Source organism: Schistocerca cancellata, chromosome 6 (genome assembly GCF_023864275.1).
Source record: "Schistocerca cancellata isolate TAMUIC-IGC-003103 chromosome 6, iqSchCanc2.1, whole genome shotgun sequence".
NCBI lineage: Eukaryota > Metazoa > Arthropoda > Insecta > Orthoptera > Acrididae > Schistocerca > Schistocerca cancellata.
In genome coordinates, this window is record NC_064631.1 from 372,333,507 (window position 1) to 372,360,580 (window position 27,074).

Genomic DNA, 27,074 nt, shown 5'->3' on the forward strand with positions numbered 1-27,074 from the left:
TTTCTAATTTACCACATTACCTTGTCTTTCAAACATTTCATACACTTACCCTGTCAGTGTTCTTGTACTGCTTGGTAGCTCTGCCTTGGTATTCGCACCTGGAGATCTGAATGTGGAAAGACGTTACTTTTGGAATACTTTACCTACGAAGCAGCCATCCAGACACTTTTTGCAGAGAACTGCCTGCATTAAAATAGTTTCTCACCCCTTACAGGTGTTGTTGGTGTTGATGTTGTTGTGGTCTTCAGTCCAGAGACAGGTTTAATGCAGCTCTCCATGCTACTCTATCCTGGCAAGCTTCATCATCTCCAGGTACCTACTGCAACCGACATCCTTCTGAATCTGCTTAGTGTATTCATCTCTTGGTCTCCCTCTATGATTTTTACCCTCCACGCTGCCCTCCAATACTAAATTGGTGATCCCTTGATGCCTCAGAATGTGTCTTACCAACTTATCCCATCTTCTAGTCAAGTTGTGCCACAAATTCCTCTTCTCTCCAATTCTATTCAGTAACTCCTCATTAGTTATGTAATCTACACATCTAATCTTCATCAGTCTTCTGTAGCACCACATTTCGAAAGCTTCTATTCTCTTCTTGTCTAAACTATTTATTGTCCATGTTTCATTTCCATACAAATACTTTCAGAAAATACTTCCTGACACTGAAATCTATACTCTAAGTTAACAAACTTCTCTTCTTCAGAAACGCTTTCCCTCCTATTGCCAGTCTACATTTTATATCCTCTCTACTGTGACCATCATCAGTTATGTTGCTCCCCAAATAGCAAAACTCATCTACTACTTTAAGTGTCTCATTTCCTATCCTAATTCTCTCAGGATCACCTGATTTAATTCCACTATACCCCATCATACTCAATATATGTAGATTGAATAACTTTGGGGATAGGCTGCAACCCTGTCTCACTCCCTTCCCAACCACCACTTCCCTTTCATGCCCTTTGACTCTTCTAACTGCAATCTGGTTTCTGCACAAATTGTAAATAGCATTTCACTCCCTGTATTTGACCCCCCACCACCTTCAAAATTTGAGAGTATTCCAGTCAACATTGTCAAAAGCTTTCTCTAAGCCCACAAATGCTAGAAATGTAGGTTTGCCTTTCCTTAGTCTATCTTCTAAGATAAGGCATAGGAGCAGTACTGCCTCACACGTGTTCCAACATTTCTATGGTATCCAAACTGATCTTCCCCTACACTAGCTTCTACTTGTTTGTCCATTCATCTGTAAAGAATTTGTGTTAGTATTTTCAAGTGTTGACTTAGTAAACTGATACTTCAGTAATTTACACACTTGTCAACACCTGCTTTCTTTGGGATTGGAATTATTATATTCTTCTTGAAGTCTGAGGGTATTTTGCCTGTCTCATACATCTTGCTCACCAGATGGTAGAGTTTTGTCATGGCTGGCTCTCCCAAGAGTATCAGTAGTTCCAAAGGAATGTTGTCTACTCCCAGGGCCTTGTTTTGACTTAGGTCTTTCTGTGCTCTGTCAAACTCTTCATGCAGTATCATATCATCCAGCTTATCTTCATCTATGTCCGCCGGCCGATGTGGCCGAGCGGTTCTAGGCGCCACAGTCTGGAACCGCACGACCGCTACGGTTGCAGGTTCGAATCCTGCCTCGGGCATGGGTGTGTGTGATATCCTTAGGTTAGTTAGGTTCAAGTAGTTCTAAGTTCTAGGGGGCTGATGACCTCAGATATTAAGTCCCATAGTGCTCAGAGCCATTTGATCATTTCATCTATGTCCTCTTCCATCTTCACGATATTGCCCTCGAGTACATCACCCTTCCACCTTTCTGCTTTCCCTTCTTTGCTTAGTACTGGTTTTCCATCTCAGCCCTTGATATTCATACAAGTGGTTCTCTTTTCTCCAAAGGTCTCTTTAATTTTCCTGTAGGTAGTATCTATCTTACTCCTAGTGATATATGCCTCTACATCCATACATTTATCCTCTAGCCATCCCTGCTTAGCCATTTTGCACTTCCTGTCAATCTCATTTTTGAGACGTTTGCATTCCTTTTTGCCTGCTTCATTTACTGCATTTTTATATTTTCTCCTTTCATTAATTAAATTCAATATATCTTCTGTTACCCAAGGATTTCCACAAGCCCTCATCTTTATACCTACTTGATACTCTGCTGCCTTCACTATTTCATCTCTCAAAGCTACCAATTCTTTCTATACTGCATTTCTTTCCCTTGTTCTTGTCAATCATTCCTTAATAGTCTCTCTGAAAATCTCTACAACCTCTAGTTCTTTCAGTTTATCAAGGTCCCATCTTGTTAAATTCCTGCCTTTCTGAACCTCCCAGTGCCTCCAGGCCTCTTCCATGTATACAACCTCCTTTCATGATTCTTAAACCAAATACAAAATTGTTAAGGCTTTCATGGCCACTTGTTGACAAACTGCCTATTGGCTTCTGTCTCGGGTTCTTCGGCCGACGTTCATCTAATGATTTTTCTGACGTTTCGCCAGCACGAGTGGCTGGCATTGTCAAAGCTACACCCTCCATTGCCGGTGGTGAACTGGAGGCGAGCTCGCGGCCGCAGGCTATATGTACCTGGCGCGCCAACGTCCGAGGGCTTCTCTGCGGTCATTTCCGGTGCGGTTCTCCTTTTGCTACCTGCGACGGTCGCTCGCTGCAGTACGGGAAGCCAGGATCCGTTTACCTTAAGGCTTTCCTCTTTCTTGTTGAAACTGTTCGCGTGTTTTTGGATTTCTACAGCTTCTCTGAACAAGCGCGTGTGATAGTGCTTCTCTACAGACAGAACTTCCGTGTCGGCGAATTTTATTACGTGGTCGGCCTCATTCAGTGCTTGCTCTGCCACGGCCGATTTCTCCACCTGCCCCAACCTGCAATGTCGCTTATGCTCTTTGATCCTGGTGTTAATGGATCGTCCAGTCATTCTGACATAAACTTTTCCGCATGTGCAAGGTATACGGTATATTCCCGACATTGCAAGTGGGTCTCTTTTCTCCTTCGCCGATCTAAGACACTCTTTGATCTTCCTTGTCGGTTTGAAAATCGTCTTTATGCCGTGTTTGCGCAATATAAGGCCGATTCTGTCCGTCACTCTGGGAATGTATGGCAGAAAGGCCGTACCCGACATTTCTTTTCCTGGTTCCTTACTTCACCGAGTGTTTGGCTCTGTTACACTTCTAATGTAATTTGTGGAGTACCCATTGTTCCTCAGAACAGTTTCCAGGTGTTGCATTTCTCGTTTGAGGTGTTGAGGCTCACATATTCGTCCTGCTCTCCTTATGAGCGTACTAATCATGCCTCTTTTCTGGCTCGGGTGGTGGTTTGACAGTTTGTGAAGGTATCGGTCCGTGTGTGTAGGTGTTCGATACACGCTGTGTCCCAGGTTTTCGCTGTCCCTTGTGACCAGCACATCTAGAAATGGCAGTTTCTTGTCCTTTTCTACTTCCATGGTAAATGTTATGTTGGCATGGAGGCTGTTCAAGTGTCTCAGGAATTCACCGAGCTGTTCTTCACCATGGCTCCACACCACAAAAGTATCATCGACGTACCTGTACCACACCTTAGGTTTGCAAGTCGCCGAGTCCAGTGCCTGTGCTTCGAATTGTTCCATGAAGAAGTTGGCCACCACTGGACTGAGAGGACTACCCATGGCGACACCTTCCAGCTGTTCGTAGAAATCGCCATTCCACGTGAAATAGCTCGTGGTGAGACATGCATGGAAGAGATTTTTGATGTCTTGCGGGAACATGGAACCGATGTGCTCCAGAGCGTCGCTGAGTGGCACTTTCGTAAATAACGAAACAACATCAAAACTGACCAGGATGTCGTTTGGCGCAAGTTTCAGTTTCTTCAGCTTCTCAATGAAATGTCTTGAGTCCTTAATGTATGTGTCGGTCTTTCCCACGTGTGGCTGGAGCAGGGAGGCCAAGTGTTTCGCCAGTTTATACGTTGTTGAGCCAGGAGCGCTAACTATCGGTCTCAGTGGAATGTTGTTCTTATGGATCTTGGGTAATCCATACAGCCGAGGTGGTAGGGCTTCTGTGTTGCACAGGTTTCTCTGTATGTCTGCCGGCAGAGAAGACGCCTTGATTAATCGATTCGTATTCCGAGTGATACGCTGCGTCGGATCTGCACTTAGTTTTCGGTACGTAGTCGGATCTAATAGGTCTCGGATCTTTTGCTCATAATCTTCGGTCTTCATTACGACGGTCGCATTCCCCTTATCGGCAGGCAGTACCAATATACTCTTGTTGGCGTTGAGATTGTTAATGGCTTGTACCTCTTCTTTCTTCAGGTTGCAAGCTGGTGGTTTTGCTCGGCGCAGTATCCTGGCTGTTTCAGTGCGTATTTCCTCTGCCCTTTCACAAGGAAGGGTCCGAATGGCTGCTTCGGTGTTGGCAATGATGTCCTCCATATATCAAAGAGCATACGCGACATTGCAGGTTGGGGCAGGTGGAGAAATCGGCCGTGGCAGAGCACGCACTGAATGAGACCGACCACGTAATAAAATTCGCCGACACGGAAGTTCTGTCTGTAGAGAAGCACTATCACACGCGCTTGTTCAGAGAAGCTGTAGAAATCCAAAAACACACAAACAGTTTCAACAAGAAAGAGGAAAGCCTTAAGGTAAACTGATCCTGGCTTCCCGTACTGCAGCAAGCGACCGTCGCAGGTAGCAAGAGGAGAAACGCACCGGAAATGACCGCGGAGAAGCCCTCGGACGTTGGCGCGCCAGGTACATATAGCCTGCGGCTGCGAGCTCGCCTCCAGTTCACCACCGGCAATGGAGGGTGAAGCTTTGACAATGCCAGCCACACGTGCTGGCGAAACGTCAGAAAAATCATTAGATGAACGTCGGCCGAAGAACCTGAGACAGAAGCCAATAGGCAGTTTGTCAACAAGTGGCCACAAAAGCCTTAACAATTTTGTATTACGCCTCTACGGGGAGGAGATTTGCAGATTGTACCGACGCCTTGACCAACGACTGAAGAAGAAAGCGCGACTGATGTCCTCTCTCGCCTTTCTGTCACGATGCCGAGATGAATGTGCTACACCGAAGTTCTCGAGGTGCAAGCGCCTATTCACCACCGCCCAAGCACATCGTATCTACGACAGAATGGAACGAGCTTTTCTTCATGATCGAATACATACAACACGGAGAGACTTGGCAAGAACGGATCGGAAATTCTGGACATTTTCTATCAACTAAGTAGCAGAATGCATCGAGACGACTGGGACAAGATCGACAGCATCACTCACAGGAGCATTCAGAACGAACTCGAGCGCTGCACCGAGCGGCAAAAGAAAAAGTTTGAAAGATGCCAGAAGCAGACCGACAAGGCGATTCCCAACATGTCACACACAGTGGTCAACCTCACTGAATGATGATTCACCGAAGAGGAAGTGTCTGTTCTTCAAAAAGGAAGGAATTTCGCTATCATCCCGAGAACTATACCTATGGAGGACATCATTGCCAACACCGAAGCAGCCATTCGGACCCTTCCTTGTGAAAGGGCAGAGGAAATACGCACTGAAACAGCCAGGATACTGTGCCGAGCAAAACCACCAGCTTGCAACCTGAAGAAAGAAGAGGTACAAGCCATTAAGAATCTCAACGCCGACAAGAGTATATTGGTACTGCCTGCCGATAAGGGGAATGCGACCGTCGTAATGAAGACCGAAGATTATGAGCAAAAGATCCGAGACCTATTAGATCCGACTACGTACCGAAAACTAAGTGCAGATCCGACGCAGCGTATCACTCGGAATACAAATCGATTAATCAAGGCGTCTTCTCTGCCGGCAGACATAAAGAGAAACCTGTGCAACACAGAAGCCCTACCACCTCGACTGTATGGATTACCCAAGATCCATAAGAACAACATTCCACTGAGACCGATAGTTAGCGCTCCTGGCTCAACAACGTATAAACTGGCGAAACACTTGGCCTCCCTGCTCCAGCCACACATGGGAAAGACCGACACATACATTAAGGACTCAAGACATTTCATTGAGAAGCTGAAGAAACTGAAACTTTCGCCAAACGGCATCCTGGTCAGTTTTGATGTTGTTTCGTTATTTACGAAAGTGCCACTCAGCGACGCTCTGGAGCACATCGGTTCCATGTTCCCGCAAGACATCAAAAATCTCTTCCATGCATGTCTCACCACGAGCTATTTCACGTGGAATGGCGATTTCTACGAACAGCTGGAAGGTGTCGCCATGGGTAGTCCTCTCAGTCCAGTGGTGGCCAACTTCTTCATGGAACAATTCGAAGCACAGGCACTGGACTCGGCGACTTGCAAACCTAAGGTGTGGTACAGGTACGTCGATGATACTTTCGTGGTGTGGAGCCATGGTGAAGAACAGCTCGGTGAATTCCTGAGACACTTGAACAGCCTCCATGCCAACATAACATTTACCATGGAAGTAGAAAAGGACAAGAAACTGCCATTTCTAGATGTGCTGGTCACAAGGGACAGCGAAAACCTGGGACACAGCGTGTATCGAACACCGACATACACGGACCGATACCTTCACAAACTGTCAAACCACCACCCGAGCCAGAAAAGAGGCATGATTAGTACGCTCGTAAGGAGAGCAGGACGAATATGTGAGCCTCAACACCTCAAACGAGAAATGCAACACCTGGAAACTGTTCTGAGGAGCAATGGGTACTCCACAAATTACATTAGAAGTGTAACAGAGCCAAACACTCGGCGAAGTAAGGAACCAGGAAAAGAAATGTCGGGTACGGCCTTTCTGCCATACATTCCCAGAGTGACGGACAGAATCGGCCGTATATTGCGCAAACATGGCGTAAAGACGATTTTCAAACCGACAAGGAAGATCAAAGAGTGTCTTAGATCGGCAAAGGAGAAAAGAGACCCACTTGCAATGTCGGGAATATACCGTATACCTTGCACATGCGGAAAAGTTTATGTCAGAATGACTGGACGATCCATTAACACCAGGATCAAAGAGCATAAGCGACATTGCAGGTTGGGGCAGGTGGAGAAATCGGCCGTGGCAGAGCACGCACTGAATGAGACCGACCACGTAATAAAATTCGCCGACACGGAAGTTCTGTCTGTAGAGAAGCACTATCACACGCGCTTGTTCAGAGAAGCTGTAGAAATCCAAAAACACACAAACAGTTTCAACAAGAAAGAGGAAAGCCTTAAGGTAAACTGATCCTGGCTTCCCGTACTGCAGCGAGCGACCGTCGCAGGTAGCAAGAGGACAAACGCACCGGAAATGACCGCGGAGAAGCCCTCGGACGTTGGCGCGCCAGGTACATATAGCCTGCGGCCGCGAGCTCGCCTCCAGTTCACCACCGGCAATGGAGGGTGAAGCTTTGACAATGCCAGCCACTCGTGCTGGCGAAACGTCAGAAAAATCATTAGATGAACGTCGGCCGAAGAACCTGAGACAGAAGCCCATAGGCAGTTTGTCAACAAGTGGCCACAAAAGCCTTAACAATTTTGTATTACGCCTCTACGGGGAGGAGATTTGCAGATTGTACCGACGCCTTGACCAACGACTGAAGAAGAAAGCGCGACTGATGTCCTCTCTCGCCTTTCTGTCACGATGCCGAGATGAATGTGCTACACCGAAGTTCTCGAGGTGCAAGCGCCTATTACCACCGCCCAAGCACATCGTATCTACGACAGAATGGAACGAGCTTTTCTTCGTGAGCGAATATATACAACACGGAGAGACTTGGCAAGAACGGATCGGAAATTCTGGACATTTTCTATCAACTAAGTAGCAGAATGCATCGAGACGACTGGGACAAGATCGACAGCATCACTCACAGGAGCATTCAGAACGAACTCGAGCGCTGCACCGAGCGGCAAAAGAAAAAGTTTGAAAGATGCCAGAAGCAGACCGACAAGGCGATTCCCAACATGTCACACACAGTGGTCAACCTCACTGAATGACGATTCACCGAAGAGGAAGTGTCTGTTCTTCAAAAAGGAGGGAATTTCGCTATCATCCCGAGAACTATACCTATGGAGGACATCATTGCCAACACCGAAGCAGCCATTCGGACCCTTCCTTGTGAAAGGGCAGAGGAAATACGCACTGAAACAGCCAGGATACTGTGCCGAGCAAAACCACCAGCTTGCAACCTGAAGAAAGAAGAGGTACAAGCCATTAAGAATCTCAACGCCGACAAGAGTATATTGGTACTGCCTGCCGATAAGGGGAATGCGACCGTCGTAATGAAGACCGAAGATTATGAGCAAAAGATCCGAGACCTATTAGATCCGACGACGTACCGAAAACTAAGCGCAGATCCGACGCAGCGTATCACTCGGAATACGAATCGATTAATCAAGGCGTCTTCTCTGCCGGCAGACATACAGAGAAACCTGTGCAACACAGAAGCCCTACCACCTCGGCTGTATGGATTACCCAAGATCCATAAGAACAACATTCCACTGAGACCGATAGTTAGCGCTCCTGGCTCAACAACGTATAAACTGGCGAAACACTTGGCCTCTCTACTCCAGCCACACGTGGGAAAGACCGACACATACATTAAGGACTCAAGACATTTCATTGAGAAGCTGAAGAAACTGAAACTTGCGCCAAACGACATCCTGGTCAGTTTTGATGTTGTTTCGTTATTTACGAAAGTGCCACTCAGCGACGCTCTGGAGCACATCGGTTCCATGTTCCCGCAAGACATCAAAAATCTCTTCCATGCATGTCTCACCACGAGCTATTTCACGTGGAATGGCGATTTCTACGAACAGCTGGAAGGTGTCGCCATGGGTAGTCCTCTCAGTCCAGTGGTGGCCAACTTCTTCATGGAACAATTCGAAGCACAGGCACTGGACTCAGCGACTTGCAAACCTAAGGTGTGGTACAGGTACGTCGATGATACTTTCGTGGTGTGGAGCCATGGTGAAGAACAGCTCGGTGAATTCCTGAGACACTTGAACAGCCTCCATGCCAACATAACATTTACCATGGAAGTAGAAAAGGACAAGAAACTGCCATTTCTAGATGTGCTGGTCACAAGGGACAGCGAAAACCTGGGACACAGCGTGTATCGAACACCGACATACACGGACCGATACCTTCACAAACTGTCAAACCACCACCCGAGCCAGAAAAGAGGCATGATTAGTACGCTCGTAAGGAGAGCAGGACGAATATGTGAGCCTCAACACCTCAAACGAGAAATGCAACACCTGGAAACTGTTCTGAGGAGCAATGGGTACTCCACAAATTACATTAGAAGTGTAACAGAGCCAAACACTCGGCGAAGTAAGGAACCAGGAAAAGAAATGTCGGGTACGGCCTTTCTGCCATACATTCCCAGAGTGACGGACAGAATCGGCCGTATATTGCGCAAACATGGCGTAAAGACGATTTTCAAACCGACAAGGAAGATCAAAGAGTGTCTTAGATCGGCAAAGGAGAAAAGAGACCCACTTGCAATGTCGGGAATATACCGTATACCTTGCACATGCGGAAAAGTTTATGTCAGAATGACTGGACGATCCATTAACACCAGGATCAAAGAGCATAAGCGACATTGCAGGTTGGGGCAGGTGGAGAAATCGGCCGTGGCAGAGCACGCACTGAATGAGACCGACCACGTAATAAAATTCGCCGACACGGAAGTTCTGTCTGTAGAGAAGCACTATCACACGCGCTTGTTCAGAGAAGCTGTAGAAATCCAAAAACACGCGAACAGTTTCAACAAGAAAGAGGAAAGCCTTAAGGTAAACGGATCCTGGCTTCCCGTACTGCAGCTAGCGACCGTCGCAGGTAGCAAGAGGAGAACCGCACCGGAAATGACCGCAGAGAAGCCCTCGGACGTTGGCACGCCAGGTACATATAGCCTGCGGCCGCGAGCTCGCCTCCAGTTCACCACCGGCAATGGAGGGTGAAGCTTTGACAATGCCAGCCACTCATGCTGGCGAAACGTCAGAAAAATCATTAGATGAACGTCGGCCGAAGAACCCGAGACCGAAGCCAATAGGCAGTTTCTTAAACCAAATGTTAGCTATGATTCAGTTTTGCTCTGTGCAAAATTCTACCAGGCGCTTCCTCTTTCATTCCTTACCCCCATTCCATATTCACCTACTACTTTTCCTTCTCTTACTTTTCCTGCTACCAAATTCTAGTCCCCCATGACTATTAAATTTTCATCTCCCTTCACTATCTGAATAATTTCTTTTATCTCATCATACAATTCTTCAATCTCTTCTTCTCTGCAGAGCTAGTTGGCATATACAAGATGGTCCATTGATTGTGACCGGGCCAAATATCTCACGAAATAAGCATCAAACGAAAAAACTACAATGAACGAAATTTGTCCAACTTGAAGGGGTAAACCAGATGGGGCTATGGTTGGCCCGCTAGATGGCGCTGCCATAGGTCAAATGGATATCAACTGTATTTTTTAAAATAGGAACCCCCATTTTTTATAACATATTCGAGTAGTACATAAAGAAATATTAGTGTTTTACTTGGACCACTTTTTTCGCTTTGTGATAGATGGCGCTGTAATAATCACAAACATATGGCTCACTATTTTAGACGAGCAGTTGGTAACAGGTAGGTTTTTAAAAATTAAAATACGGAACATAGGTACGTTTGAACATTTTATTTCGGCTGTTCCAATGTGATACCTGTACCTTTGTGAACTTATCATTTCTGAGAATGCATGCTGTTACAGCATGATTACCTGCAAATACCAAATTAATGCAATAAATGCTCAAAATGATGTCCATCAATCTCAATGCATTTGGCAATATGTGTAACGACATTCCTCTCAACAGCGAGTAGTTCGCCTTCCATAATGTTCGCACATGCATTGACAATGCGCTGATGCATGTTGTCAGGCATTGTCGGTGGATCATGATAGCAAATATCCTTCAACTTTCCGTACAGAAAGAAATCCGGGGACGTCAGATTCAGTGAATGTGCGGGCCATCATATGGTGCTTCGACAACCAATCCACCTGTCCTGAAATATGCTATTCAATACCGCTCCAACTGCATTCGAGCTACGTGCCAGACATCCATCATGTTGGAAGTATATCACCATTCTGTCATGCAGTGAAACATCTTGTAGTAACATCAGTAGAACATTACATAGGAAATTAGCATACATTGCACCATTAAAATGGGGGCCAATTATCCTTCCTCCCGTAATGCTGAACCTACATTAACCTGCCAAGGTCGCTGATGTTCCACTTGTCGCAGCCATCGTGGATTTTCCGTTGCCCAATAGTGCATATTATGCCAGTTTACATTGCTGCTGTTGGCGAATGACGCTTTGTCGCTAAATAGAACGCGTGCAAAAAATCTGTCATCGTCCCATAATTTCTCTTGTGCCCAGTGGCAGAGCTGTACATGACGTTCAAAGTCGTCGCCATGCAATTCCTGGTGCATAGAAATATGGTACAGGTGCAATCAATGTTGATGTAGCATTCTCAACACCGACATTTTGAGAGTCCCAATTCTCGTGCAATTTGTCTGCTACTGATGTGCGGATTAGCCGCGACAGCAGCTAAAACACCTACTTGGGCATCATCATTTGTTGCAGGTCGTGGTTTTCACATGTGACTGAACACTTCCTGTTTCCTTAAATAACATAAATATCCGGCAAATGGTCTGGAAACTAGGATGATGTCGTCCAGGATACCGAGCAGCATTCATAGCACATGCCCTTTGGCATTTTGATCACAATAGCCATAAATCAACACAATATCGACTTTTCTGTAATTGGTAAATGGTCCATTTTAACACAGTTAATGCATCACAAAGCAAAAACCGTCCGCACTGGCGGAATGTTACTTGATACTACGTACTTATAAGTTTGACTATTACAGTGCCATCTATCACAAACCGAAAAAAGTGGTCCAAGTAAAACATTCATATTTCTTTACATACTACACAAATATGTGATAAAAAATTGGGGTTCCTATTTAAAAAAAAAAAAAAAAAACGCAGTTGATATCCGTTTGACCTATGGCAGCGCCATCTAGTGCGCCAACCATAGCGCCATATGGTTTCCCCCTTCAAGCTAGACGAGTTTCGTTCTTCGTAGTTTTTTCGTTTGATGCTTATTTCGTGAGATATTTGGCCCAGTCACTATCAATGGACCACCCTGTATACTTCTACTACTGTGGTAGGTGTGGGCTTTGTGTCTATCTTGGCTACAATGAGCGTTCACTGTACTGTTTTGTAGTACCTCCTATGTTTTTTATTCATTATTAAACCTACTCCTGCATTACCCCTAGTTCCCACTAGATCTAACTTTAACCTATCCATTTCCATTTTTAAATTTTCTAACGTACCTGCCTGATTAAGGGATCTGACATTCCACGCTCCGATCCACAGAACGCCAGTTTCGTTTCTCCTGAGAACGACGTCTTCCTGAGTAGTCCCTGTCCCGAGATCTGAATGGGGGACTATTTCATCTCCAGAATATTTTACCCAAGAGAACACCATCATCATTTAACTATACTGTAAAGCTGCATGCTCTCGGGAAAAATTACAGCTGTAGTTTTCCCTTGCTTTCAGCCGTTCACAGTACCAACACAGCAAGGCCGTTTTGGTTAATGTTGCAAGGTCTGATCAGTCAATTATCCAGACTGTTGCCCCTGCAACTACTGAAAAGGCTGCTGCTCCTCTTCAGGAACCACCTGTTTGTCTGGCCTCTCAATAGATACCCCTCAGTTGTGGTTGTACCTGGCTATTGGTATCGCTAAGGCATGCAAGCCTCCCCACCAACAGCAAGGTCCATGGTTCATGGTTCATGGTTGTGCATCAACAATTTCTGTACCTATCTTCTTGATTTCTGCCAACCATAGGTACTGAAAAAACTGCTGTCTTCTTTGTTCAAGATGCAGTTTGTGCATGTGGAAATCCCACAGTGAGGTTTGCTGCTTCCACTTTGTGGTGTTCCATATTAGTAAGACTATTACTTCTTCATAACTCTGACAAGATGCCTTTACAAAGTACTACCAGAAGAGGTACTTGAACTAAGGTTACTTTAAACAAGATGTTAACTCATTCATCATTTCCCCCTTATCCTGCTTTGTGATAAGAAGATCCTGGCTTCCCAAGACAGAGGTTTACTATTCAGTACACTAAAAAGTAACCATGTTTAAGTCTCCTCAAGCAATTCTCCCATTGAATGAGTGTAGCCTAGTTACTATACCCTTGATGCATTTTATAGACTGTACAGTATAACTTGAAGATACTTCTGCTTATGGACCGTAGGTGTGTTGATATTTGCTTGCATGTTTCCATATCCACTACTGTGCCCATTATCATTCAAGAAGCTTTTCAGTGCAATATTTATTTTAACTTGTAGGGTCTGGAAACTTATTCCAATCTTTGTGTATTAATCTCCTCACCCCTGTTCTTCATATTACTGCTTTTGGTTTATATGTATGAGCTCGTATTCATCAAACCATTCCTTTCTAGCATAAGCTTGCACTGGATGTGCTGCCTCTCCAAATTCACCAAAGCAATGAAGCTATTGGAGATGGCTAGACTGAACCTACCTAACTTGCAGCAGTTTCTCAATTTTTTGATGACCTGCAGGGCTTGACCTATTATGCTAAATTATTATCTAGTACTAACATTAACACTGAAAATGGCAGTTCACAACTATCTCTCTTTTCCCGTAAAAGTGCCAAATCAGCTAGAAGTTTCAAGAGCAGGGGCTCTTTGCCAATGGTGGTAGTGATATTGGGATTTCCTAAATTGACCAGTATCACTTCTCACTAAGGTTATAACACATAATCACACATGAAAACAGCACCTGCTACCCTAATGCTGATACATGCCACACTTAACACACAACCGCATTTCAACAATAAAAATATAGAAAACTTAATAATTAAGTCTGTTATCTGTCTTTACAATACTGTTTTTACTTTGTCTATGCACACCTCAGATGACAACTTCATTATAAGGGCTTCAGTTGGTTATCAACAATGCAATGTGAACACATTGGTTCTCACATGTTGACATCACAATGAAGATCCTCCAATAACCAACTGAAACCATTCTTCAAAATGTACATTGGCAACGTAAAAACACAATGGACAGTCAGATGGGTCATTAATCATGCTTGGATAGGTCAGTAGGTTGAACACTTGCATGTGAAAGGCAAAGTTACCAAGTTTGATCCCAGTCTCAGTCTACCAGAACTTACAACTAAAAGTTCTTCCATTCATTTCACTGTTTCAATTTTCACAAGAATAGCCACTATGGCTAAAATAAAGAAAAATTGCATACATTAACAGTATTGGTTTAAGATAGTTTCAAGTAAAGGTAATTATTGTCAGATTTAAAATCTATTATACGAGGGTGGTTTTGATATGTGCGATAAAAAAGCAAGAAAAAATGTTTGTTTCACAAACTCTCCATATAGTCTCCTTTGAGGGATATACACTTGGTCCAGCAATCCTCCACAAGCTTCATCATATCGGAAAATAGGTTCTATCAAATTCTGCAAAATACTCGTTGACTGCAACTATCACTTCCTCATTCGATGAAAATCCCTGCAAGCCAAAGTTTCAATTTAGGGACCACGAAGAAATCACTTGGGGCTAAGTCTGGTGAATAGGATGCCAACAATGGAGCACAAGAGGGTGTAGTTCTGGTTCTACCTTTTTCCAGGTAATCTATGAGGATTATTTCTTGGTAATTCCAAAAATCTGTGGCCATCACCTTACCACCTGAGTCTTTGCCTTTTTTTGTGCACTTTCACAGCCTCTGTCCATTGTTTTGATAGCTGTTTTGATTCTAGTCTGTACTGATGGATGCAGGTTTCATCAACTCATAACGTGGTGCAAAAGTCTTGCGGATTATAATTAAAACACCACGAGACATTGTGTTGAAATGTTGTGCTGGATGCACTTTCGTCAACTGTGAGCAATCACAGCATCCACCTCACGTACAGCTTCTATACAGCAAATTCTCTGCACAGGATATCATGCACTCACTCAGTTGAGATGCCTACAGTCTGAGCAACCTCACAAATTCTTATTTGGTAGTCTTCCATCACCATATCATAGACTTTGTCAGTGGTTTCCTTTGTGGTGACTTCAGGGGAATGGTCGGAGCACACTTTGTATCATGTCATTAATTTGCCTCTACATCTACATTTATACTCCACAAGCCACCCAATGGTGTGTGGCGGAGGGCACTTTACGTGCCACTGTCATTACCTCCCTTTCCTGTTCCAGTCGCATATGGTTCGCGGGAAGAACGACTGTCTGAAAGCCTCCGTGCGTGCTCTAATCTCTCTAATTTTATATTCGTGATCTCCACGGGACGTATAAGTAGGGGGAAGCAATATATTCGATACCTCATCCAGAAACGCACCCTCTCGAAACCTGGCGAGCAAGCTACACCGCGATGCAGAGCGCCTCTCTTGCAGAGTCTGCCACTTGAGTTTGTTAAACATCTCCGTAATGCTATCACGGTTACCAAATAACGCTGTGACGAAACGCGCTGTTCTTCTTTGGATCTTCTCTATCTCCTCCATCAACCCGATCTGGTATGGATCCCACACTGATGAGCAATATTCTAGTATAGGTCGAACGAGTGTTTTGTAATCCACCTCCTTTGTTGATGGACTACATTTTCTAAGGACTCTCCCAATGAATCTCAACCTGGTACCCGCCTTACCAACAATTAATTTTATATGATCATTCCACTTCAAATCGTTCCGCACGCATACTCCCAGATATTTTACAGAAGTAACTGCTACCAGTGTTTGTTCCGCTATCATATAATCATACAATAAAGGATCCTTCTTTCTATGTATTTGCAATACACTACATTTGTCTATGTTAAGAGTCAGTTGCCACTCCCTGCACCAAGTGCCTATCCGCTGCAGATCTTCCTGCATTTCGCTACAATTTTCTAATGCTGCAACTTCTCTGTATACTACAGCATCATCCGCGAAAAGCCGCATGGAACCTCCGACGCTATCTACTAGGTCATTTATATATATTGTGAAAAACAATGGTCCCATAACAATCCCCTGTGGCACGCCAGAGGTTACTTTAACGTCTGTAGACGTCTCTCCATTGATAACAACATGCTGTGTTCTGTTTGCTAAAAACTCTTAATCCATCAGTAAATGGTCTTCAATGATGGTGCAGAGTCTGTATGAACTACATACCATTTTGTTTTGACCTATGTGGCAGTCCAAGCCTCCAAATTAAAATCTTTAATAACAGCATAAAACTCTGTTTTCTCGATTTTTAATCACAGCTGACACACTAACCAATTCAGATGGCTGTCAACAATGAACTGTACACTATATATTGCTGAAATTGTTTATACAATCCTTGGAATAATCATGCTTATCAACCATGAAGGCACAACAAAAATGGCCCATTCCTTCATGGAAATTTACCAGACTTATAAGACCACCATTGTATTACCAAAAGGGTATATAAATGAGAACTGTTTTGTGATAATAGTTTTATATAGTCTAACTTAACATAACACTTCGATGTGTGGATTTTTTGTGTGTTATGAAATGTACCAATTATTCTAGCAATACAGAAGTAAAATGATTTTGACTGGTTCAGAAATAAGAGCATTACTGAAGAAAAAAAATCTGAAAACTTATTTGAGAAAAAATGTACACATCTTTTCGCATTTCAGTGATTGTACTCGACTCAAACCTAAAATAAATAATGCATCAAGATAACAATTTTCTGTAAAGAGTATAATTACACTGTCACAAAAAAGGTACACCATTTAGATGTTTCCATCTTGCTCTTGATTTATTGTTGCAACAGTGCTTACGGAAAACATGAATGATCACATTTATAACAAGGTTATGAGAAGGAAAGTTGCTACTCACCATATAGTGGAGATGCTGAGTCGCAGATAGGCACAACAAAAAGACTTACACACACACACACACACACACACACACACACACACACACACACACACACACAGGTGCGCGCATGTGCAGGGGTGGTGGACAGTGAAGTGCTGCAGGTGGAGGGCAGTGGCAAGGTGAGAAGGGGGGGGGGGGGGGGGGGGAGTAATGGAAAAGGAGAGAAATAAAAAGACTGGGTGTGGTGGTAGAAAGACAGCTGTGTAATGCTGGAATGGGAACAGGGAAGGGGTTGGATGGGTGAGGACAGTGACTAACGAAGGTTGAGGCCAGAAGGATTACAGGAGTGTAAGATGTAGGACAGCAGAATACCACTGTGGAAGGGGTGGGAAAGATAGTGGACAGGACATTTCTGTTTTCAGGCCACGATGAGAGGTAATTGAAACCCTGGCGGAGAATGTAATTCAGTTGCTCTAGTCCTGGGTGATATGCAAATTTATATATATATATATATATATATATATATATATATATATATATATATAATAGAAGGAAACATTCCACGAAGGAAAAATATACTTAAAAACAAAGATGATGTGACTTACCAAATGAAAGTGCTGGCAGGTCGACAGACACACAAACGAACACAAACATACACACAAAATTCAAGCTTTCGCAACAAACTGTTGCCTCATCAGGAAAGAGGGAAGGAGAGGGAAAGACGAAAGGATGTGGGTTTTAAGGGAGAGGGTAAGGAGTCATTCCAGTCCCGGGAGCGGAAAGACTTACCTTAGGGGGAAAAAAGGACGGGTATACACTCGCACACACACACATATCCATCCACCATCTTGGTGGAGTGGGGAGGATTTCATGAAGGATGGCGGAAAGAAATGAGATCCATCCTTCATGAAATCCTCCCCACTCCACCAAGAGTGTCTTTCCGCCGTCCACCTAACCTTCGTAACCTCTTAGTTCATCCCTATGAAATCCCCAAACCACCTTCCCTACCCTCTGGCTCCTACCCCTGTAACCGCCCCCGGTGTAAAACCTGTCCCATGCACCCTCCCACCACCACCTATTCCAGTCCTGTAACCCGGAAGGTATACACGATCAAAGGCAGAGCCACGTGTGAAAGAACCCACGTGATTTACCAACTGACCTGCCTACACTGTGAAGCGTTCTATGTGGGAATGACCAGCAACAAACTGTCCATTCGCATGAATGGACACAGGCAGACAGTGTTTGTTGGTAATGAGGATCACCCTGTGGCTAAACATGCCTTGGTGCACGGCCAGCACATCTTGGCACAGTGTTACACCGTCCGGGTTATCTGGATACTTCCCACTAACACCAACCTGTCAGAACTCCGTAGATGGGAACTTGCCCTTCAGCATATCCTCTCTTCTCGCTATCCGCCAGGCCTCAATCTCCGCTAATTTCTAATTTCAATTTGCCGCCGCTCATACCTCACCTGTCTTTCAACATCATCTTTGCCTTTGTACTTCCGCCCCGACTGACATCTCTGCCCAAACTCTTTGCCTTTACAAATGTCTGCTTGTGTCTGTGTATATGCGGATGGATGTGTGTGTGTGCGAGTGTATACCTGTCCTTTTTTCCCCCTAAGGTAAGTCTTTCCGCTCCCGGGATTGGAATGACTCCTTACCCTCTCCCTTAAAACCCAAATCCTTTTGTCTTTCCCTCTCCTTCCTTCTTTCCTGACGAGGCAACCGTTGGTTGCGAAAGCTAGAATTTTGTGTGTATGTTTGTGTTTGTTTGTGTGTCTATCAACCTGCCTGCGCTTTTGTTTGGTAAGTCTCATCATCTTTCTTTATATATATATATATATATATATATATATATATATATATATATATATATATATATAATTAAACAAATTAATTATACTATTGACATATATGATTTTTATCAATTTTGCAGCGAATAAATTGTCTTTTCATTTAATTCACAAATTTTGTAAATTGTGAGCCATTGGTGTCGTGAACTTACATCAAATCTGGTATCCTGGGTTGTATTCATCTTCTTCTGCCATAAGTATTTATCATTCTTGACTGTGTGTATAATATTGATTCTTAATCAGACTTCCTCTTCTGATGCAGGTGGCTTGTTGACCTGACATTGGAATAATGCGCAGAAGAAAAGGAAACTTTCATGGTTTTGCACAAAAACAAATTTTCAGACTTCATATTTTCATAGGATTATTATTCAGACAACAGATTGTATTACAAGAAAAACGTCTTCTCACCACAGGGACTAAAGACAGAGTCTCTCTAATGATGGACAAAAAAATTGAATGGAGTTTTTATCATTTGTTATTCGACTTCCAGCTGATGTTTATCATCATTGGTTTTAAATTATTGTTGTGGCTTTTCCTTATGTAGCTATACAGTGGTACTGAGTTATGAGGGAAATGCTCCTCTGTGGCTGGACAGTGGGACTTCAGGAGGTGGTGGGAGACTGGAAAGATTTGTTTTTGTACAAGGTTGGGGAGATAATTAAGATCAGTGAAGTTTTCAGTGAGACTCTCGGTATATTTTGCTGCTCGTCACTGCAGATGCGATGACCACGAATGGCTAGGCTGTACAGAAGGGACTTAGTGGTATGGAACAGGTGGCAAGCTGTCAAAGAAGAGATATTGCTGGTGGTTAGTAGGTTTGATATGGATGGATGTACTGATGTAGTCATCTTTGAAGTGGATGTCAACATCCAGGAAGGTGGCTTGTTAGGTTGAATGGGAGCAGGTGAAGCAAATGGGGAAGGAGCTGTTGAGGTCCAGGAGGAATGTGCACAGGGTGTCCTCACCTTCGATCCAGATAGCAAAGATGTCATCGATGAATCTGAACCATGTGAGGTGTTCAGTATTCTGGGTTTTTACGAAGGATTCCTCGAAATGGCCCATTAATAGGTTGGCATAGGATGGTGCCATGCCCCAGATTTGTTTGTAGGTAATGCCGTCAAAGGAGAAGTAATTGTGAGTGAGGATATAGTTGGTCATGGCAACTAGGAAGGAGGTCGTCAGTTTGGAATCCGTCAGGCGCTGGGAAAGGTAGTGGTCAATAGCGGTAAGGCCATGGGCATTGGGAATGTTACTGTACAAGGAGGTGGCATCAATAGTGACAAGCAGGGTACCGTGTGGTAAAGAGACAGGAACAGTGGAGAGTCGGTGGAGGAAATTGTTGGTATTTTTTATATACGAGGGTAGGTTCCGGGTGATAGCTTAAAGGTGTTGGTCTAAAAGATCAGAGATTCTCTCAATGAGGGCACAGTAACCAGCCACTATGGGGTGTCTTGGGTGGTTAGGTTTATGGACTTTAGGAAGAATGTAGAAGGTAGGAGTTCAGGGAGTAGTAAAGGTAAGTAGAGAAATGGACTCTGGGGAGAGGTTCTGGGATGGGCCTAAGTATTTGAGTAGTGACTGGAGATACTACTGGATTACTGGAATGGGGTCACTGTGGCAAGGTTTGTAGGTGGAAGTATCTGACAGCTGGCAGAGTCCTTCCACCAGGTAATCCTTGTGGTTCAAAACAACAGTGGTGGAGCCTCTGTCCACATGTAGGATTTATAAAGTCAGGATCAGTTTCTAGATGGTGGACTGCAGTTCTTTCTGTGGATGTAAGATTAGTTTGCATGTTGAGGAATTTGGGGAATGATGGTGAGGCAAGATTCGATGTTAAGACACTCTGGAAAGTTAACAGGGGGTGCTTTGGGGCAGTAGGGATGGATGATGGTTGGATGGAGGAGTGAATTGAGTTACGCAAAGTTCACTATTGGTATTTGGTTTAGTCTGATTGGTAGGGTTGATGGCAAAAAAGTGTTTCCACTGTAGGGACCGGGAGAAGGAGTTTAATAAGTCCTGCATGATTGAATTTGGGAGTAAGGGCAAAAGGTGAGGCTTTTGGGAAGGACTAATATTTCTGTGGGGCTAAGGCTTCTGGAGAAAAGGTATATGGCTGTGTAGCGGGTCTGTTTAGGTTCTGGATTCTGTGTGGTGGTGGGAGGGAGTGTTGGGGGGTGGGGTAAGTATAGTACTCTGCGAGACAGGGTTTGTCAGTTATGAGGTGACGTGGGATGATGCTCAAGTTCCTGCAGGGTAAGAGTTTCAATGTGTGTTAGGGGTTTCAGGAATCTGGGATTGCATAGTAGGAGAATTCTCTGGATGGAGAGAAGGTACTGCAAGGAGGTTTGGGATTTGGTTGATATCATTTTGTAGGACTATGTTGGTGAAGGCTACGGATTGGTGGAATCTGAACAGATGGAGGTCATTGTGGAAGGAGGGGTGGCAGCCAGAGATGAGTAATTAAGAGGGATTCCATGAGCCAAGCAACAATGCAGGAACAATATGTGGGACTGGGATCTGGCTATGGATAATGAAACATTTCTGTATTGGTGCAGATAGAAGGAGCAAGGATCCATGGTGGTGAAAAAATGCGAAAAATTATGTAAATAATGTAGACTTACCATCTGAAAAATTTCGCAAAAATACTCTCAAGTATGTGTGAAAAATCATGGAAAGGATTAAATGGATGCAAAAGGGGGAAACAACATTGTACAAAAACAAAGCTCCCATGCCTTATTTTTCCAGTCTCCCACCACCTCCCAAAGTCCCATCATCCAAAAACAGAGCAGCATTCCCCTCGTAACTCAGTACCACCCAGGACTGGAGCATCTGAATTACATTCTCCACCAGGGTTACGATTACCTCTCGTCCTGCACTGAAATGAGAAATGTCCTGCCCACTATTTTCCCTACCCTTCCCACAGTGGTATTCCACCGTCCACCAAACCTACACAATATACATATCCATCCGTACACAACCCCTGCTCCCAGTTACTTACCTCATGGTTCATACCCCTGTAATAGACCTAGATGCAAGACCTGTCCCACACATTCTCCCACCACCACCTACTCCAGTCCAGCCACTAACATCACCTACCTCATCAAAGGCAGGGCTACCGGTCAAACCAACCATGTGGTCTACAAGCTAAGCTGCAACCACTGTGCTGCATTCTATGTAGACATGACAACTAACAAGCTGTCTGTCCGCAAGAATGGCCACCAACAAACTGTGGCCAAAAAACAAGTGGACCATCCTATTGATGAGCACGCTGCCAAACATAATATCCCTCATCTCAATGACTGCTTCACAGCCTGTGCCATATGGATCCTTCCCACCAACACCAGCTTTTCTGAACTGCTCAGGTGGGAACTTTCCCTGCAATACATCCTACTTTCCCGTAACTCTACTGGCCTTAATCTTCGTTAGTCACTGTCCTCACCCATACAGCCCCTTCCCTGTTCCCATTCCAGCACTACACAGCCGTCATTCCACCTCCAAACCCAGTCTTTTTATTTCTCTCCTTTTCCACTATACCCCCCCCCCCCCCCAACTCTCATCTGCCCGCCATCTAACCTGCAGTGCTTGACTGTCCGCCATCCCCACCATACTATTACTCCCCCTCCCTACCCCAGCCACCTTTTTACCCCCACCCAATTGCCACTCCCATCATGCACTCGCAATGTGGTTTCAGTTGCCTGAGATTGCAGTCTTGTGTGTGTGTGTGTGTTTTTGGGTGCGCACGCACATGCGTATGTGTGGCTATCGTTGGAGGCCGATGGCCGAAAGCTTTAATTGTGAAAGTTTTTTTGTTGTGCCTATCTGTGACTCAGCATCTCTACTATATGGTGAGTAGCAACTTTCCTTCTCATAATATTGTTACATTCCATTCTGGATTTTCCATTGTTTGATCATATTTATAGACCTATAGCACATCCAGCTCAGAGGTACCCACTATCAAACCACACTGAAACAATTATGTAAGTATGTGGTGTAGTCTCCATGGGCGGCAATGCATGCACTGACCTGGCATCCAGTTGATTGTACAGATGCCGAATACTGTCCTGGGTACGTTATGCCATGCCTCTTGACCTGTTCATATAGTTCTGTATGAGTTGTTGGTTGATGAGTTGCATGAGTCACTTCTCATCCCTTCATATCCCACACAAGCTCGACTGGAGACAAGTCTGGAGATCATGATGGCCAGGGAAGTTGCTGCATGTCTTACAGAGCATGTTGACTTTCACAGGCATGATGTGGGAGAGCACTGTTCTGTTGGAAAACATCACCTCCCTGCTGCAAGAATAGCAATAGAATATGTCTAACAACTCTTTGCACATACCAAGCACTGGTTAGTATCTTCTCCAGAAACACCAAACGAGAGTTGTAGCTTATCAAACCCCAGATTCTAAGGCCTGAGGTGAGACCAGTGTGTCTTAGATGAATGTACTCTGCAAAACAGAGCTCAACCAGTCTGTGTCATATGTACAAATGACCATCACTGGCATGCAGACAGTATCTGCTTTCACTGCTAAAGGCCACAGTGCTTTTATTGCAAAAGACCACAGCATGCCATTCCACCTTTCAGGTGATGCTCTGATGGCACCACTTGAGTGTGCCTGTTGATGCTGTGACATGAGTGGGAGATGGGTTAGAGGTGTGCATGTCTGTATTCCCACTGCAATTCGCAATAGTTCGTGTTGATATGTTGTGCTCTCAAGTCCTCTAGCTGTGCTGTGGTAGCAGAATGATCCTGGCAGGCATCTGTGTTGCATGAATGTCAAGAACCTCGTCTACAGGTTTGAGAATGTTCATGTGACCATTGATACCAGCATCATTTCACAACTGATGCAGCATATCCAACCTGTGTGGCAATTCTTCAAAAGAACAATCCCAGAACTCAGAAGGCCACAATTTGACCCCTTTCAGAATCACTCACTTGGCTATAGGAAGCACAAGTGCACCTATCTGGCACAGTTGCCTGCTTGCTTCACTCACTCGCACCACACTGAGCCTTCTGGCTGAAAGTATTCCCTATTAAAGAGTAAACAAAGATGGCACTTTGGTAGCTATGCCATTATGTGTTCTGTTGGAGGACAACATTCAAACCATTATTAATACTTCCACTATCCTCAGGTGGCATATGCTGTCAATGGATCATAAGTGAAGGCGTTATCCCAGGTGTACTAATTATTTATTTATTTATTTTTTCCTGGTACTATATTATTAATTTTTGTTTGGGTTTCATACCCACATCAGTAAAAATGGAACCCTTATACGAGGTGTGATTAGAAAGTTTTAAGAATGGGCCTGTAATTGTACAATGGTGGTACTTACATGCTACTGTGATGCATCTCCTTCAAAATAGTCCCCTTCTAACTGATCACACTGACTCCAATGGTGCTTCCACTTTTGGAAACATTTCTGGAAATTTTTTTAATGACTCTCTCCATGTTTGCCTGGACATCATCAATCGAGTCAAATCGCTTCCCTTTCAGTGAAAATTTCAGTTTAGAAAACAGGTAGAAGTCTGCAGTGGTCAAATCATGGGAATTTGGCGGTTGTGGAAGCACAGGAATTCTGAATTTGGTCAAAAATTCAACAACGGAGCAGGCACGATGAGCCGGAGCATTGTCATGGTGTAGCACCCAGCTCCTGTCTTTCCACATTGCGGGCCTTTTCTTTTGCACCTTTTCGCGCAAACGCTCAAGGACACGTTTTTCAGTATTCTTGGTTAATTGTCTGTCCTCCAGGGGTAAATTCATGATGCACACTACTGGTAGAATCGAAAAAAAATCATCAACATTGTCTTCACCTTTGACCGACTTTGCCGTGTTTTTTCGGTTGTGGTGAACCTGGAGTCTTCCACTGTGAAGACTGCACTTTGGTTTCAGGATCATATCTATATACCCATGATTCATCCCCTGTAATTACCCTATTTAACAAATCTGGGTCATTTTTAGTCCGATTAATCAGTTCTTGGCACACTTCGAGTTGGTATTGTCTCTGTTCACTTGACAACACTTTTGGAATGAATTTTCCAGACACTCAACACATGTTCATATCTTCAGTTAAAATTGACTGAACTGCATAGAAACTTAAATCAAGGTCATCAGCCATCTTCCTTATTGTAAGTCTACAATCAGAGCACACAAAGTTGGGATCTTTCACAACACTTTCAAAGGTTTTTGAGGTGGAAGAACGGCCGGGCTGTGGTTCATCTTCAAATGATTCGCAACCATCTTTAAATCTCTTGAACCAGACAAAAACATTTGACTGGCTCTTATAATTATCTCCAAAAGCTGTTTTTAATAGTTCGTAAGTCTCAGAAGCTGATTTCCTGGTTTTAAAACAAAATTTCACACAAACTCGTTGCTCCATTTTTACATTCATTTTCATGTGGACAGAATCTGGCAACAAGCCCTAACAGACCCACACTCAACCAGCTTCCACAACAAGCTGAATTAAGGAAACACAGTTTCCCATCAGAGGGCATTCAAGGACAAGGCAACAACTCACTCCCCACACTCCATGTACCGGCCTGCCAAACCAGAAAGCAGTAGCGGATCCATTCTTAAAACTTTCCAATCACACCTCATACATCACTTTGTTGTCCATCTGTTAAGACCCATTTTTCTCAGGAATGGGTAGATGAATCGAGTTGAAATTTATGTCTCATACAAAGATCTACAGTCCACTGGCAGTGTAAAAAATGTAAGCTTCTAAGTCAATGTAATCAAAAGACGTGGCCATTTACGTCACATATTTTGATACTCACAAACTCACTCATCAGAATCTATAGAAGAAATATATTAAAAAATAAAGTTTCTACAGAACCCTCAGTGTGTGAGTCCTACTTGCACTTGTCCAATTTTTTCTAATCTATTTCACTTTACAATGAATTCTCAGATGCTGGGATGACTTAAGTCATACATAACATATGTTCTCCACTAATTTTATGCATATGTATGCTACTTATTTTTTAAAATGGACAAAATCACCAATATTTTAATTTCTTTGTTTTGCAGGTTGCATTATAGGGTGTGTTACAGAAGATGCACCAATTCCTACTACATAAGAAACAATTCTTTTTCATAATTTGTTTAATGTTGTATTATATTGTGAAGTATATCTTATAAAATATGAGATATTTTTGTAAGTGCTTTTGTTAATAAATATATATCTATCTATATATATTTCTTTTAGCTTCAATTAACACTTTTGGTAAACCTAAGTTAATGTACGAGGTACTTTCCCTGATGCTTTAACTTCAGAAGTTTAGTGCTGTGAAGTTGAAATTTGTTACTGTTGGCAAAGTGGCTGGAAAGTTATAATAAATTCTATAACAGTAATTTTACTTTTTACACTAATGAAAAAGACAACACCTGGTGCTGAACTAGCACACAAAGCCAGAACCTTGCCTTTATCAGCCAATGGTTGTACCAACTGAGCTCTCCAGGCACAGCTATGACTTGCCCTCACAACTTCACTTCTGCCAGTACCAGTGTTGCATCTCAACTTCATCTTTCCAGTTTAGGTGACTGATGAGTGGGGTGATGTAGAGATTTTAGCATATAGTCTACTACTCTCAAAAAGCACCAAGTTGTCCATGGAGCTTAACTTCCCCATATTGTGGTCTGATGACCATCAACAGTGTCACACATCCTCACTCCAAGAAATAATGTGGAGAGGTTTGGAATGTAACCCAGGAAACTGGCGTAAATATGGGGGATCAGAAAGAGTATACCAGCGTATCTCCTTCCCTCGCCCGCCAAATTTGGCAATGAAAATTTCTTCCACCCCAGTGGGCTTTAACTACTTCAGTAGCGCTCCACTACAATAGTGCACATTAGCAACCTAAGCTTCTTACACACATGGGCTACAGTAGCTTATCCAAATGGGTTCCATTTAATCATTATCATGCTGTTTGATATTTACAGAGAGGTCTGACACACCTTTTACTCATGGAACTATTAATAATCTGAGATGTACTTATGGCCACATCAATTGGAAGCTATCGCCTTGTGCATCTCCAGTAAATGTTTATGGCTTAATAAGGCCATGGCCCTTAGCCTACACAGACCTTGCTCTCACTTCCCTCTGACCAGTCATTGGTCAGGAACTGCTAACCACTTTTGCTACAGCTTACTACTTAAAACAGAATCTATAGTGCTAAGAACCCTGAAATATTCATCACCACTTTAAAAAGTCAAACATTTTCAATTCTGCAATAATTTTTCCTACCCAACATTAAAAGGCAATAAGGCCCTGTTGTACCTAATGAAAAGAAAATTATTGTGCAATCAGCTCAGGTGTTGGGCACCTTCCTTATAAAACTGTAACCCCAAATAATATGTATAAATGT

At 43.7% G+C, this 27,074-nt stretch overlaps 1 protein-coding gene across 1 annotated transcript in view; it reads left to right on the forward strand.

The window, feature by feature from the left end:
• Positions 1-25,795, forward strand: part of LOC126088335 (dynein axonemal heavy chain 10) — a 1,153,099-nt gene extending 1,127,304 nt beyond the window's left edge. The window contains exon 64 of the mRNA XM_049906469.1: positions 25,738-25,795. The gene's annotated coding sequence lies outside the window, so the exon portion shown is untranslated. The remainder of the gene's footprint in view (positions 1-25,737) is intronic.
• The last annotated feature ends 1,279 nt before the right edge of the window (positions 25,796-27,074 follow it).